Source organism: Macrotis lagotis, chromosome 5 (assembly GCF_037893015.1).
Source record: "Macrotis lagotis isolate mMagLag1 chromosome 5, bilby.v1.9.chrom.fasta, whole genome shotgun sequence".
Taxonomy (NCBI): Eukaryota; Metazoa; Chordata; class Mammalia; order Peramelemorphia; family Peramelidae; genus Macrotis; species Macrotis lagotis.
The window spans coordinates 237,568,865-237,583,277 of record NC_133662.1 but is presented as its reverse complement, the minus strand read 5'-3'; the positions used below and the strand labels follow the sequence as shown (position 1 = coordinate 237,583,277).

Below are 14,413 nucleotides of genomic sequence, written 5' to 3'. Positions count from 1 at the left end.
ATTGTTCCTGAATACATATACATATACATATACATATACATATACATATACATATACATATACATATACATATACATATACATATACATATACATATACATATACAAATACATATACATATACATATATATATATATACATATATATAATTTTCCCCATTGATTGCTTTGCAATTGAATAACCAGGGTTATCAATATACTCTGTCAATGCCAAAAACCAGACTGTTTTTTCTTCCTTGCATAAAAGATGAGTTTTCAATTGAAAAATCTGTGCCTCTTTTTATAGTTAAAAAAAGAAAAAGGATTGGTTGCTCCTCAGCTATGGGATGGTTAAACAGACTTTGTAACTTGGATGAATGCACTATTGCTGGGGGCATAAGAAGTGAGGAACAGGGGGCATTCAGAGAAGTATGGGAAGATTAATATGAATGGATGCAAAGGGAAGGACAATATACACAGTGACTACAGTGATGGGAATGGAAAGAGCCAAAAGGAATCAGAACTAAATGCAGGGTACGAGTTGTAATGACCAAGGTCGGCCAGAAGAAGAGATAACAGATTGCTCTTCTCTCCCTTCTTTACGTCAGGGCCCCACATGCCCAGAATGGACTTCTTCCTTACCTACAGTATTCTCTCTCTCTGTCGCTTTCCCCCTTATTGCCCTCCCATCCCCTTCTTTAAAATGAATCTCAGGGCCCTGGAATCAGGAGGAACAGCGTTCAAATCTGACCTCAGATGCTTAATACTTGCTTAGCTGTGTGACCTTGCTCAAGTCACTTTAACCCCATTGCCTTGCCAGAAAAAATGAAGCTCAGATCCCATCTTCTCCATGCAGTCTTTCATGTCCCCCTCCACTCGCTAGTGTTATCTCTCCCAAATTACCTCAATTTACCTACTTTGTTTAAGTATAGAATATATCTTTGCTGTCAGACCTGCTCAATGTATTGGTTTTGTTGGACTGCTATTTTGAAGGTTCTTTTTTATTTGTTGTTAAAAAGGACGGCTCTCTGAGTTGGAGATAAGGGCTCTATTGGGAATGAAGATGATATAAAAAAATCAATTTTTTAATATTATTTAAGTCTATGCTCTGAGGGGGAAAGCCTCATTTGGACAATCAAATCCACAAATGGCAATCTGCATCATTGACCAGGATAGGCATCATGATCTTTGTCCATTTGGCTCTGGCCCAGTGGCCCATCTTTTTGGAGCCCATCTCTTCTGACCTCTCTTAATCATGTAACTGGAACATTTGACCCATTTTTTTCCAGAGCTCAAATGAGGCTTTCTCCCTTAAGTCACCATTGCAGGTAACAGATGCATCTGGGAGGAGATAGAGCTGAGGAAAATGGCTTTGAAATGTCCACAAATCCAGGATACATTTCCAGGTCAGCATTTTTCTTTACAAACTAGCTTCTGTGTGAGCCCTTTTCACCTCTGACCTGGACTAGTGCACGACTTGTCTCTTTACCCCACAAGTCAGACTCCCCTTCATTCCGTGGCTGATCACCTCAGCTGCCTGTGTTCCCCTACCCCCTACACACACCCACATGCACACGCACGCGCACACACACTACCTTGAGTTTGCTTTTTACACACATTTCTGTACATAAGGGCAACTAAGTAAGGTAATGGATAAGTTGCTGAGTCTGAAGGCAGGAAGATATGAGTTTAAATTTGATCTCCAACACTTGTCTGTGTGACCCTGGACAAGTCATTTAACTTCTGTCTGCCTCAAACTCTTCATCTGTAAAATGGGGATTAATAATATACCTACCTCCCAGGATTGCTGTGAAGATGAAATACTTGAGAGGGCTTTAGCACAGTTCTTCACAAATAATAAGTGCTCTATACATGTTAGCTCGTATAACATACTGTCTCCTCTGACAGCTTAGAAAGGCCCTGGGAGCAGGAGCTGTTTCATGTTTGTCTTTGTATTTCTATCACTTGGCACAAAGTCTGACTCATGGTAACTGCTTCCCAAATGAGTCCTGATTGTTCAAACAATTCAAGAAAAAGATTAAGGATTCCCCACCATATGAACTTGGTTACATCTATAAATGCTAAGGATATCCAAAGGAAAGGGCAAGTTTTGGAGGCTAGGATTAGTCAGAGAAGGCTCTGGGGAAGAGGTGAGGGGTGGACCAGAAATGGAGAGCTGGAAAAGATCTTGGAAATCATTCAATCCGATCCAGCTCTCTGTCTGTTTCTCTCTCTCTCTCTCTCTCTCTCTCTCTCTCTCTCTCTCTCTCTCTCTCTTTCTCTCTTTATACATATATACATACAGATATAGAGATAGAGATAAAGATAGCTACAGATAGATCTCTGTCTCTCTCTCTTTATATATACAGATATAGAGATAGAGATAGATATACAGATAGATATCTTTTTCCTCTCTCTCTCTCTCTCTCTCTCTCTCTCTCTCTCTCTCTGTCTCTGTCTCTTTCACTCTCAATAGATTGCAACACCAAAAACCCAGAAAAGTGAAGTGACTTACCCAAGGTCATACAATACCAGATTAAGGATTTAACCCCATATCCCCTATCAAAAAATTTGTTGCTCCCTCATGTGACCTTGGGCAAATTATTGAACTTCTCTGGGCCTCAATATGGGGGTCAGGGTTTGAACTAAATAACCTCTAAGGGCACTTTCTACCATCTTTCCTCCTGGTGACATAGGAACGGCTGCAATGACTTGGATGGAGAGAGAGAAAGTTACAGAGCACAGCTCTCCTAGACTCTTCCAGGCTATTAATACCAGAACCAACGGGGCTGATCCTTCAGACACATTAAGAATATCCACCACCCACTGGCTTCTCCTTCTATCTTGTAGGTTCTGGAATTTTTTCTTACTTTATGCCTGATCCCAGAAACAGCCAAAACCATAGGTTTTTGGTTTTTGAAATTGGTTATTGGAAAAAACCCATAGGGAAAAGGAAGAGATGGAAAGCTGGTAATCTAGTCTAACACCATCTCGACTCATGTCTTATTAAACAAAGGTGTCTGAAGTTTGAGAATGAAAGAGAAGGATTGGTCTGGAGATTTTAGATGAGATTTTCTTCCTAAAAGGGAAATGGTTTTCTGGAAATATGAGCTCTAAAATGTCATATCATCACAGTCCACCAAAACATTGTTCAGCCTTAAAAAACATCCTTTAAGATTTTATTGGTGCATTTTGTTTTTGGCTAATATCTACAAGACTTTTCCAAATGTGCCTCCTTTTTCAATCCACCTGGTGAGTTTTCCCTTCATAAGAAAATGGTTAAGTAGAACTACTGAAGGAAAAGAAAAATAGTTAAGTAAAACTACTGAAACTGAGATACATGTAAGATACCCATACATACATACATACATACATACATACATACATACATATTCTGTCTTCCAAAGAAAGGAAGGAAGATTTCCTCAAATCTGGGCCAAGATTCTATATTCAATTATTCATATTTTTAATTCCCCCTTTGTAGTTGAGACTTACTAAGGTCTGGGATGGAGCAGGGTCATCTCCTGAGAGTGAGATTTCTAAGACTAGGCCAGAGCCCTTCCCCAGCTTTGAGAAAATAGACATGAAAATCAGTTGGCAAATGGATGGGATGTCACTGTGTCATAAGGAACAGTGAACACTGAGACTTCCGAGAAGCATGGGAAGGTGGAGAGAAGAAGTGAGGAAAGAATATATTTAGAAAGAAAGATGATGTTGTTGTTTGGTTGTTTCAATCAAGTCTGACTCTCCATGATCTATTTATGGTTTTCTTGGTAAAGATCCTGGAGTGATTTGCCATTTCCTCTTCCAGTTCATTTTCCAGATGAAGAAACCGAGTCAAACAGAGTTAAGTGACTTGTCCAAAGTCATACAGCTAGGAAGAATTTGAGGCCAGATTTGAACTAAGAGAGATGAACCTTCCTGACTTCAGGCCTGCATTCTATCCATTGCAACACCTATTGTCCAATAAAGATGATAGATAAATAAAAAATTACAATAAACTCTTTAAGAAACAAAATAAAATCCAAGTCCCCATCCACTGGAATCCTCCGTCCTGTGACCCATACCTGAATTTAGCTTAATCTGGCCACAGCAGTTGTACCTTCATCTCAGCCCTGCTTCCAGTTTGTATGCAAAGTTCTAAACTGGGCAAGGTTATCAAGCAGAATATGGAAATGCCCCTACTGCAGAGAAAGACACTCCATCTCCAAATCCCTATGGAGCCAGGTTAGGTAAGAGAAGCGGCCCTCACCCCTGGGGAGGCATGCAAAGCCACAGTCTGGCTTTGGGGGCTTGCAAGCCTTGGTCTAGTCCTGCCTTGGGATCATCCCAGATTGTTTTCTGGCCTTGAGTTTGGCTGCCCAGGCCTTACCGAGACCCCCAGTTTCTTTGTGTTGGCCTGCTCTGCAGGAACTGAGTCCCTAGGGGTCTCCTGAAGGGCAAGCTCATGTGTTTGATCCAGGATGTGGCCAACCAAGTTCCAGCCTTTAGCCTCACCAGGGCTGGTTTCTGCCTTTGGATTTTGAAAGGGAAGGTCATATGGAGGAAGTATGTGAATTAGAAGGCCCACCTGAGTAGAGGACTTTTCTTTTGGGTGACTTTGATATAAGCCATTATACCAGATACAGACTTGGAAAGCCAAGGGGAAAAATTCATCTTCTTTTAAAACTAGAGGAAGAGAGAGAAAGAGAGGTAGAGAGAGAGAGACATAGAGACAGAGACAGAGAGAGAGAGAGAGAGAGAGAGAGAGAGAGAGAGAGAGAGAATGAGAGCAAAGCAAAAGAGAAAAGAGAGATAGAGAGTGAAAAAGACAGAGAGATAGAAGAATGAATGAGAGTGAAAAGAGACAGAAGAGAGGGGAGAGAGAGAGAGAATGAAAGAGAAGAGTAAAATAGAAGAGAGAAAAGATAGATGAGAGAAACAGAGATAGAAGACAAAATGAGAGAAAGGTGACAGAGATAGAAAAGAGAGACAGACACACACACACACACACACACACACACAGAGAGAGAGAGAGAGATTGATTTAATCTTGTTAAGGAATCATAAGTGGTGTGATGAGATCTCTGGAGAGGGTGCAGTATAGAGTCATGGCCACCTGCCTTCAGATGCCACCCCTCAAACCACCTGTTGGCACTGGCTGATCATTTCATCTCTCCAAGCTTCAGGCATCTCCTGAGTCCTCTGGCATTAGCACAGAGCCAAGATAGATAAATCTGTCTAATACATGTGTGTGTGCTGACTAGATAGATAAAGATGACTGATTCACGTGTGACATTGATGGGAATATGATCTGGCATCTGCCCTGCTCTTCTCCAAGGGAGGCAGCGAGGGCTGTGACTGGACAATTGTTCCTCCTCTCAATTATTTCCAGGAGGGTTATTAGCAGGGTAGGTGAGGTGAGGGGACGCAGGAGGCAGAGCTGTGCCTCACCTCCAATGGTACAATCCTTCACAAACTGGGGTAAACACATACAATAAGCCTGTGTTACCTCTATTAGGCTCATACAGTGCAAATCCTAACTGACACTGCTTGCACCTTCCTAATCACGTCAATGGTTATTAGGCCACCTCAATAACTGTAAGTCAAGGGGTCCAGTATTTTGGGGGAAGAGAGCTAAGCCAGTCGCCACTTTTCCTGATCACTTGCAAGTTACCATCTTATCTCCTTCTCACCAAACCTGGTTACAGGAAAGACCAGCATAAATAGGGAATGATGAGTAAATCCATCAATCCAAGCAAAACAGTAAAGTGGGGAGGTTAAACAGATTAGAACATGAGAGGAGAAAGCTAAAACTTCTTAGCTCAACCAAGGAGAAGGGGAACCAGTTCACTAAGTTCTCTCTCTCTCTCTCTCTCTGCAAGAGTCAGGGAAGGGATGTGATGGGAGCCAGCTTCTCCAGGGTTGAGGCTCCAGGGACTCCTGCTAGCTATTCAGAAGTTGAAGTTTCTCCTCTCTCCACCTGTGTCTCCCCAATCCCTTCTCCCAGGTGTGTCCTCCAACAAAGGTAAATAGCATTATGGTCAGCAGTCTCTCAGACCATCCGTGGGTTGGAGTTGATGTCTGGGAAATGAGACAGAAGCCTGGATCCAGGACAGACAGACAAAACTGCAACCCCCCCCCCCCCCCCCCCCGCAAGCAGGGATAGTCCCAAAACCATTGTCCGGGAGCTGGAAAGAATCCAAAGGGTCATTTAATCCACCCCTTTCATTTTCCAGATAAGAAATTGGAGGCAGACCCATGATTTGTGAGAGGATCTGTGCCCCAGTCTGAAAAGTGATGACCCCTCTATGTGACTATGGGCAAACGACTTCTTTCTGAGGGAATATAACCTCCATTGACCTCTAAACTCTATACTGGTGAAGTTATAATCCTCTGATGACAGGCAGATCAACTGAGATCATCATAGAGCTAGGACCCGAGATCCAGGAAATGAGGGTCAAACAGGTGACATGACGCGCCCAATGTCACCCAGCTAACAAGCCTCGGAGGTGAGATATAATAATATTAATTAATGATATTACACTTTTGTGGGCTTATACTGTGCTAAGGGCTTCAGCATTAGTATCTCATCTCACCCTTATACCAACCTTGGGAGGAGATGTTATTGTTATTCTGACTTTATAGTTGGGGAAACTGAGATAAATAATCATATCTAACTTTCAGATGGCATTTACTCTGGGTCAGGTCCCATGCTCATTATGAGTTACAAAAATTACTTCTTTTCCTCCTTTCCTCCCTTCCTTCCTCTCTCCCTCCCTTCTTCCTGCCCTCCTCTCACCCTCCCTCCATCCTTCCTTCCTTTTTTCCTCCCTTCATCCCTCCCTCCCCCATCCTCCCTTTCTTCCTTCCTGCCTTCCTTTTTTCCACCTCTTTCTTTCTCTTCCCACTTCAGTAGAATGGAAGCTCTTTGTCTTTATGTCCCTCAAGGTCCAGTGAGAGTCAGCATTGTGGAATGAGTGAGAAAGATCTGGGTTTTGTCTCCAACACTTAGGCACCCAATGGTCCAAAGTAGCCCTTGACTTCCTAGGCAGCGCTCTTGAGATGACAAGTACTAGAATAGTTGGAGGTCTGCATTAGTGGAGGAAGTTTGCTTACTCGGAGCTTCCTATGAAAATGAAACCACAAGCTTAGATGCCCCCAAATAAAAATAGTAAGATTCAAGGACTAATTACTTGGTATCTCTTTGCTGGATTCACTGGACTGGAGGAAGACTTGAGTGAAGGTCTACCATATTGGGAGTAAGGGGGGGAGGCAGATCATCCTAAAGATAGACTCACACTGGTCTGGCAATCTCTGCCCAGGGGCCCAGAGCACCAGGCAGAGGGCCCCTAGGACCTGTAGCCTCCCTTGAACTGGACCTGTGTTCCTATCAATAGGGACTAAGTAAGAGGCATTGCTTGGTTTGGCAGCCTTCTCACCCTGGTGGCTCACCGAGGGGTTCCTTCTCCTGGAAGGGCTGGCTCAAGGGTAAACCAAGAGGTGATTTGTATTTCCTGTGGTCAGAAACAGCCTAACCCCTACAGGAGCCCCTTTCTGTGAGAGTGGCACTGGCCCAGCGAGCGGAGCTGAGCATTGATCTGCAAGTCTGCAACCTTGTATTCAGACTTTTCCAGGGTGGGGAGGGAGACCCTGTGCCCACTGGTCTGACACCATAGAATTTGACCTGGCTTGTTATCAGGTCTGAAGGAGCCGGAGTCAGTAGGAACAGGGAGTCAGAGCAGATACATCCACTTTTTCCCTTCACCCCACCCCCACCCCAAATCCCCCCTTCTTCCATTGCTGAGGTTTTCCCTAAACTCCCATTTGGTGACCCAGGCCAGGATCCTTTCCTCTGCTCTTTCCCCCCTTCTTTGGACTTCCCATGCCTCCCTCCTCCTTCCCCCAACTCTTCAACTCCCCCCGACCAATGTAATTCCCTAGGAAGCAGAGTCTGTTTTCACTTTTCTCTGTGCCCCAGTACTATGATGCCTGGAACCTAGTAAGACCATAATATATTCCTGTGGACTTGTCTGGATTTCACAATCGAGAGGGGACAGTGAGGGAGCCATTTAATAAAAGAAACACATTATGTGACAAAGTGAATAGAGCACTGGAGTCCATATGTTTGATTCCTATCTCCATGACCTTAAGCAAGTTAAACTTTGCCTCAGTTTGCCCATCTATAAAATGGGGTTATACCTACCCTACTTCCAGGGGATCATAGGATATAATATTGTAAAGTACTTTTCAAACCTTAAAATATTAAAATTGTAGCTACTGGTTCTTGTCAAAAGAAGATCAAAATGATATTACCATGTTAGAGATGACTTAACATCTCTACCATATGGCCGACTGTAGCTGATCAGACCAATGCGAGTCCAGAATAACCTACCACAGATAGGACCCCGATACTCCAGGTGAACCCATAGGGTGGCTACTCTACACTTAAGCATCTCATGTTTCCTTTGAGCCACTTCCATTCTGCCTTGCTCATAGGGCACAGCACCCTCTCTGATAAGGGCATGCCAAGCTGGGCATCTCCCATGCTGAACAATCAATTCCAAAATTCTTAAGAGAGACTTTCAGAGTGCCCCTGGATCACTTCTTTTGGCTGCTTTTTTTGACTGAGTTCTCCATAAAACAGTCTTTTTGAAAGCATGCATTTGACACTTGAATGCCAAATGTCAAATGTAGCTATTATGATAACAATAATAAAAATAAAGATGATGGATAAAAAAATGAGGCATCTATATATGGGGATAATCCAAAGGGTAATATTATCAAATAGAAGAGATTCTAGAACCAAAGATCTAGATATGGAAAGTGACTTAGAGGTGGATTCTATTTGGGGGGGGAAAGGGTGAAGCCATTAGGGTTAAATGATTTGTTCAGGATCATGAAATCAAATTTGAACTCAGGACCTCTGACTCCACAGCCAGTACTCTATTTACTGCACCATATAGCTGCCCCATTCTTTTTTTTTAAATAAGAAAAACATCTCAATGGTGTTTCATCTAAGATTGAGGACTTGACCTAAGATTTGGATTTGGGACCATATCTATGACTTAAATGATATGGGAGCCTTCCAATGAGGAAATCCCTCTACTGGTGCTGATAAGCAATGGTTCTGCAAACTATGGTCTTAGGGAGTTGCCTGGGACACTGTGGGTGTCCTGTCCAGGGCGACTCAGACTCTATGTCGGAAGACAGCCTTGAGCCCTGGTCTTCCTGTCTCTGAGGCTGACTCTTCACTTTTCCTCTCTCTACTTAAGCTTCTTTTATAGATATAAGAATAATAATACCTTACATGCCTATAAAAACAGCTGACTCGTATACAGTGTTTTACGGTTTGGTATGTCCTTTGTAAATATTGCCTCATCTGTTCCTCACAAGAGCCCCCCCCCCCCCCCCCCGGAGCAAGCATAGTCTTATCCTAAGATGTCATATTACAAGAGCCATAAACCTTGATTGTCCCATCAAATAAACAGAAATAGGCTGTAGATACAAGTGCAGGAGGGAATCAGGCGTGGTGTCCAGAGTACCTTAAGTTACATTCTATAAAAGTTCAACTGGACCACCACGCTGATGTGAAACTAATTTCCCTCACTATTAATACCGATTAAACATTTACCAACTTTCCTTACTATCCTAGAATCTTTTTTTTTTTAGGTTTTTTGCAAGGGCAAGTGGCTTGCCCAAGGCCACACAGCCAGGTAATGATTAAGTGTCTGAGGCCTGATTTGAACTCAGGTCCTCCTGACTCCAGGGCTGGTGCTCTATCCACTGCGCCACCTAGCTGCCCCCTATTATCCTAGAATCTTAATGGTTCTTCTCAGTTGTTTTTAAAATTTTATCTCCCAGTGGCTAGAATTATAAAATCACAGAGTTAAATAAACCTGGAGGAGACTTCAGGAGCCAAAGAATGGTGGAGGCTGAATGTGACCTAAGAACTCCATATGCTTTAATACACTTGAGGACAGGGATGGGATCTTAGTCAATAAGATAAGAGATTTAGAGTTGAAAAGGTTCTTCATCTAACCTAACCCCCTTCTGTTGTGGGGGGAAACTGAGACTCAGAAGGATAAAATGTTTTGCCCAAGTTCACAAGTCAGATCTGAACCCAAAACTTGCTTGTGTTCCACCTCCCACTCCCCCCCCCCCCACTCTTTACTGTGGAATAATTGGCATTCTTCTGACCACCACTGCCAGTGCCACCCTGGATCTCCCGGCCCATCTGGGATGTTGGCAGCTGGATTGGCTCTGACTCACTCCTTGGCTGCTTCCTCCCTCCCCACCTATCCTGTTACTACCTGAGCACAACAGGCCGCCTTCATTCCATCCCCGCCTCACTGGGCTGAAGGGCCCTCTTCACTTTCTTGTTTTTCTTTCAAACAGACGGAAACACTGGCTGAGTGTCCCGAAGGCCAGGTTCAACGTTTCCATCAACACCCCACCCTCCCCTTTCCCTAGAGGAGTTTCACTCCCAGTACACCACCCTGAAAGAGAGACCACAAAGGAGACACTGTCCAGTAGAGAATCTAGCCTCCACCTCTCCCCATCTGTCTCTGCCCTCCTAATCCGACTTTCAGCTATGGGCAGTCATGAGAGAAAGGAGGTAGTGTCTACCCTTGACCAGAAAAGGGGGTCACCCCTCTCTCAACCCAAGACTCCTACAACAGCTGGCTCCACTAACTTGAGGTGGAGATTCCTGTGGTTGGGTTTTGAAGAATCATCGAGTATGATGGGGAAAGGGTCATCTTGCCTTCAAACCTGAATTCCCCCCCTTCCCCCCTACCTAATGGGTTCTTCTCTCTGGTTGGAATAGAATATAAATTACTCCTGCTTCCAATTACAAACCAATATTTGTAAAAAGGGGAAGGGAGGGAAAGCTATAAAAATTTATATGGCGCCTAGTACTATTTTTTACCAATGTTATTTCATATGATCCTTGCAATAATCCTCTGAAATAAGTAGTGTTATCATCTCCATTTTACAATTAAGGAAACTTAGGCAAAGGTGAAGTGACTTGCCCAGGGTGATACAACTTGAAAGTATGTGAAAGAGAATATGAACTCAGATCTTCCTTCAGCAGTCAATTCATCAGCTAACTCACTGGGCTTGGTTTACAGCTGGCACTCAACTCTTGTTTCCTTCCTTTATATTTATGATACCAAAGACTGAGCATATATGAATGAGTTGACTCAAGACAGGAGTCATTATCTCTTTGGGGTTTGTTCTACCCTGATCTAAAGTATTTACTTCAGTATTTACTGCTAGCTGGTTTGACCATCTTGTGCCTCGGTTTACTCCTTTGTAAAATAAAGGAGCTGAACTCTCTGTGCACAAAGATCCTATCCAGTGCTCCTAGACCTCTATCAGTGCCCAATCTGCTGCCAACCAATTTCTGGGCTGAAGCAATGCACTCCTTCTCAGGCAGAGTGGGCGAGAAAGCTGAAAGCTAACCCTTTTAACTCCTACACAACTCTCTCCCTAGGTACCCATTACCCAAAAGGGGTCAGGACTAGTGGGAGGGGGAGGAGAGATGACTTTGCAAATGCAAAGAGCCTTCTTCCCCCAAACCCCCCTACAAAAGTTAATTCTGCTATATTCTCATCTAATGATACAGGAAAAGGAAAAGGAAAACTACATCCCCCCCCTTTTGGTTTTTGTATGTGGAACAATGTTAAAAATCTATTTTGTAGTTTCTTTAGAAACAATATTTCTCTGCTCTGAAAAACTCTTCCCAAAATCCTTGGAAAAGGTGGAAGACACCAAGGTCTTTCTTAAGGAAATGGATTAAGGATGATAATCAAATTTAACTCTTCTCTTTATCACATCAGCAGCTAGGTGTCACTATAATGGATAGACCACGGGGTCTAAGTCAAGAATTATTCCTGAGTTCAAATCCAGACTCATACATTTTCAACTAGGTGATCCTGGGCAAGTCATTTAACCCTGTTTACCTCAGTTTCCACATTTGTAAAATGAGCTGGAGAAGGAAATGGCAAACTAGTCCAGTAACTGTTTCTGTTTGTTTATTTTTGAAGCAGTGGGGTTAATAGTTATACAGTCAGTAATATTAAGTGTCTGAGGACAAATTTGAACCCAGGTCCTCCTGACTTCAGGGCCGGTGCTCTATCCACTGAGTCACTGGCATCCCTCCTCTGATATCTTTGCCAAGAAAACCCCAAATGGGTTCACAAAGAATCCGACAGTAACAGCTTGATTATATCATCACCTCCCCCTGACCTGAAGTGGTAGACCCTAGCACTCACCCTTCTTCTTTGAGAAAGGATTAAGATATTGTTGGAAGGGAAGAGGTCCCTTTGTTTAATTTGATAGCCTCTAAGTTCTCACCCTACTTTAAATCAATGCTTTTATGCTCCTAGGGCCTCTGTCTTTGGGGAATATAATAAAATTTGGTTTTTTGGACATTTCTGAATATAAATCCAAAAGTTATTGTTATATAAAATACATTGTTATACGTACTGATTTTCTTTCTCAAGATTCCAATAAATGTAATCTATAATTGTCATGGAATATGTTGGAGAACATCCACCATGCACCATTTTGAACATCTCTTTCTTGGTTATAGCTTAATATCATTACCAACTTAATGAAATTATCAAATTGCTAAATTGTAACAAATTAGCAATTAAATAAAACTGTTCCGGCAGATTGGTACCTAAATACATTTGATATTTTTTTCTTAAATGTTAAGATTCCAGTCCCCTTAATCTCAGCCAGACAACTATTTTGGGGATGATGCCAAAACTAAAGAGGCAGCATGGCACTAGTTACTAATCGAAAGGACCTGAGCTTGCAGCCCATCAGTACTTCTTACTGTGTGACTTTGGATAAATTGCTTCACCTCTCTGAAACTTAGTTTCCTCATTTGTAAAATGAGTTTGTCAGTGGGTAGCTCATTTGCCTTTAAAGTCTCTTTCTAACTCTAAATATAGAATCTCATGAGATAGAAAGTATTGATTTTAAAAGTCCTAAATCCTTTATTTTAGAGATGAGAAATCTAAGGTCCAGATGACTTGCCTAAGGTCACTCAATATGTAACTCTGAACCTCAGTTTTTTCATCTGCAAAGTGAGGGCATGGACTCCAATGGTCTCCAAGTGCTTTTTGACCTTTTGGCCTTTAAATCTAACCAAGAGATGTCAATTATCTTTTAAATGAGGAGAACATATCCATTTTATTATGCTTTGGTCTGTTCATATGGATCAGAAAATATTCCCTTCATCATCTCCAATAACATTACTAGGGCAGCTAGATAGCACAGTGGGTGGAGTGCCAGCCCTGAAGTCAGAAGGACCAGAGTTCAAATCCAATCTCAGATACTTACTAGCTATGTGACCTTGGACAAGTCACTTAACCCTGATTGCCTTGCATCCAGGGCTATTTCTAGTCAACTTGATTCCTATCTGGTCATTGGACCCACAAATTCAATTCACTTACTTGTCATGGGCAAACAATAGCAAACAACAAGTTTATATTCTCATATCTTAAGAGTCAAAAAGGCAGTGATTTAATACCGGAGGAACCTTTAGATTTACTAGATTTTTTCAATAAATATTTGCTGAAATTGATATGGAGAATGACTATAGACACAGGATGTTAACATAAAGAAAATTTAGAGATCATCTAATGTTGAGGTTCTTACCTTGTTTTGCCACGAACGGTAGTCTAGTGCAACCTAGGAACCCTTCTCAGAACTTTGTTTTAAATATATAAAGTAAAATCTATAGAATGAGAAAGAAAACCAATGATAGGAAATATAGTGATCAAAATATGAATTTTTAAAAAATTGACAGAGACCTAGGAGAGGAATTCCTCTGTGTAGTCCACTCTCTTTTTATAGGTGGGCAACTGACACCCAGGGAGGTGTCAATTATATTGAAATTTTTATTAAATAATTTTTAAAAAGCAAGTTCATGGACCCATCCATTGGGTGGATGGGAGCATGGACAAATTCAAGTCTTGCTTTCTTTTTTTTTTAACTAATATTTCATCCCCCCCCCAATTACTTATAAAACAATTTTCAACATTCATTTTTTTAAACTTTGAGTTTCAAATTCTGTCCCTCCCTTTTTCTTCTCCCCCCTCCCTGAGATGGTAATAAATTAGATTTAGGTTATACATGTGCAATTAATGTAAAACATTTTCATAATAGTCATTTTGTGGAAGAAGAAACAAACCAACAAAAGGAGGAAAGCTAGGAGAGAAGGAAGGAAGGAAGGAAGGAAGGAAGGAAGGAAGGAAGGAAGGAAGGAAGGAAGGAAGGAAGGAAGGAAGGAGGGATGGAAGGAAGTAAAGAATGTATGCATCAGTATTCAGACATCATCAATTCTTTCTCTGGAGGTGGATAGCATCTTTCATCATTGAGTCCTTTGAGGTTGCCTTGGATCACTGTTTTGTGGAGAATAGCTAAGTCATTCACAGCTGT

The 14,413-nt window shown here is 42.1% G+C and overlaps 1 protein-coding gene and 1 long non-coding RNA gene across 2 annotated transcripts in view; both read left to right on the top strand.

The window, feature by feature from the left end:
- RAB11FIP4 (RAB11 family interacting protein 4) overlaps positions 1-14,413 on the top strand; it is a 172,765-nt gene that overhangs the window by 86,671 nt on the left and 71,681 nt on the right. The window lies entirely within an intron of this gene.
- The window catches only part of LOC141488699 (uncharacterized), a 35,027-nt gene that overhangs the window by 5,468 nt on the left and 15,146 nt on the right, over positions 1-14,413 (top strand). Inside the window, exon 3 of the long non-coding RNA XR_012468762.1 lies at positions 6,196-6,468. This is a non-coding gene — a long non-coding RNA (uncharacterized LOC141488699). The remainder of the gene's footprint in view (positions 1-6,195; positions 6,469-14,413) is intronic.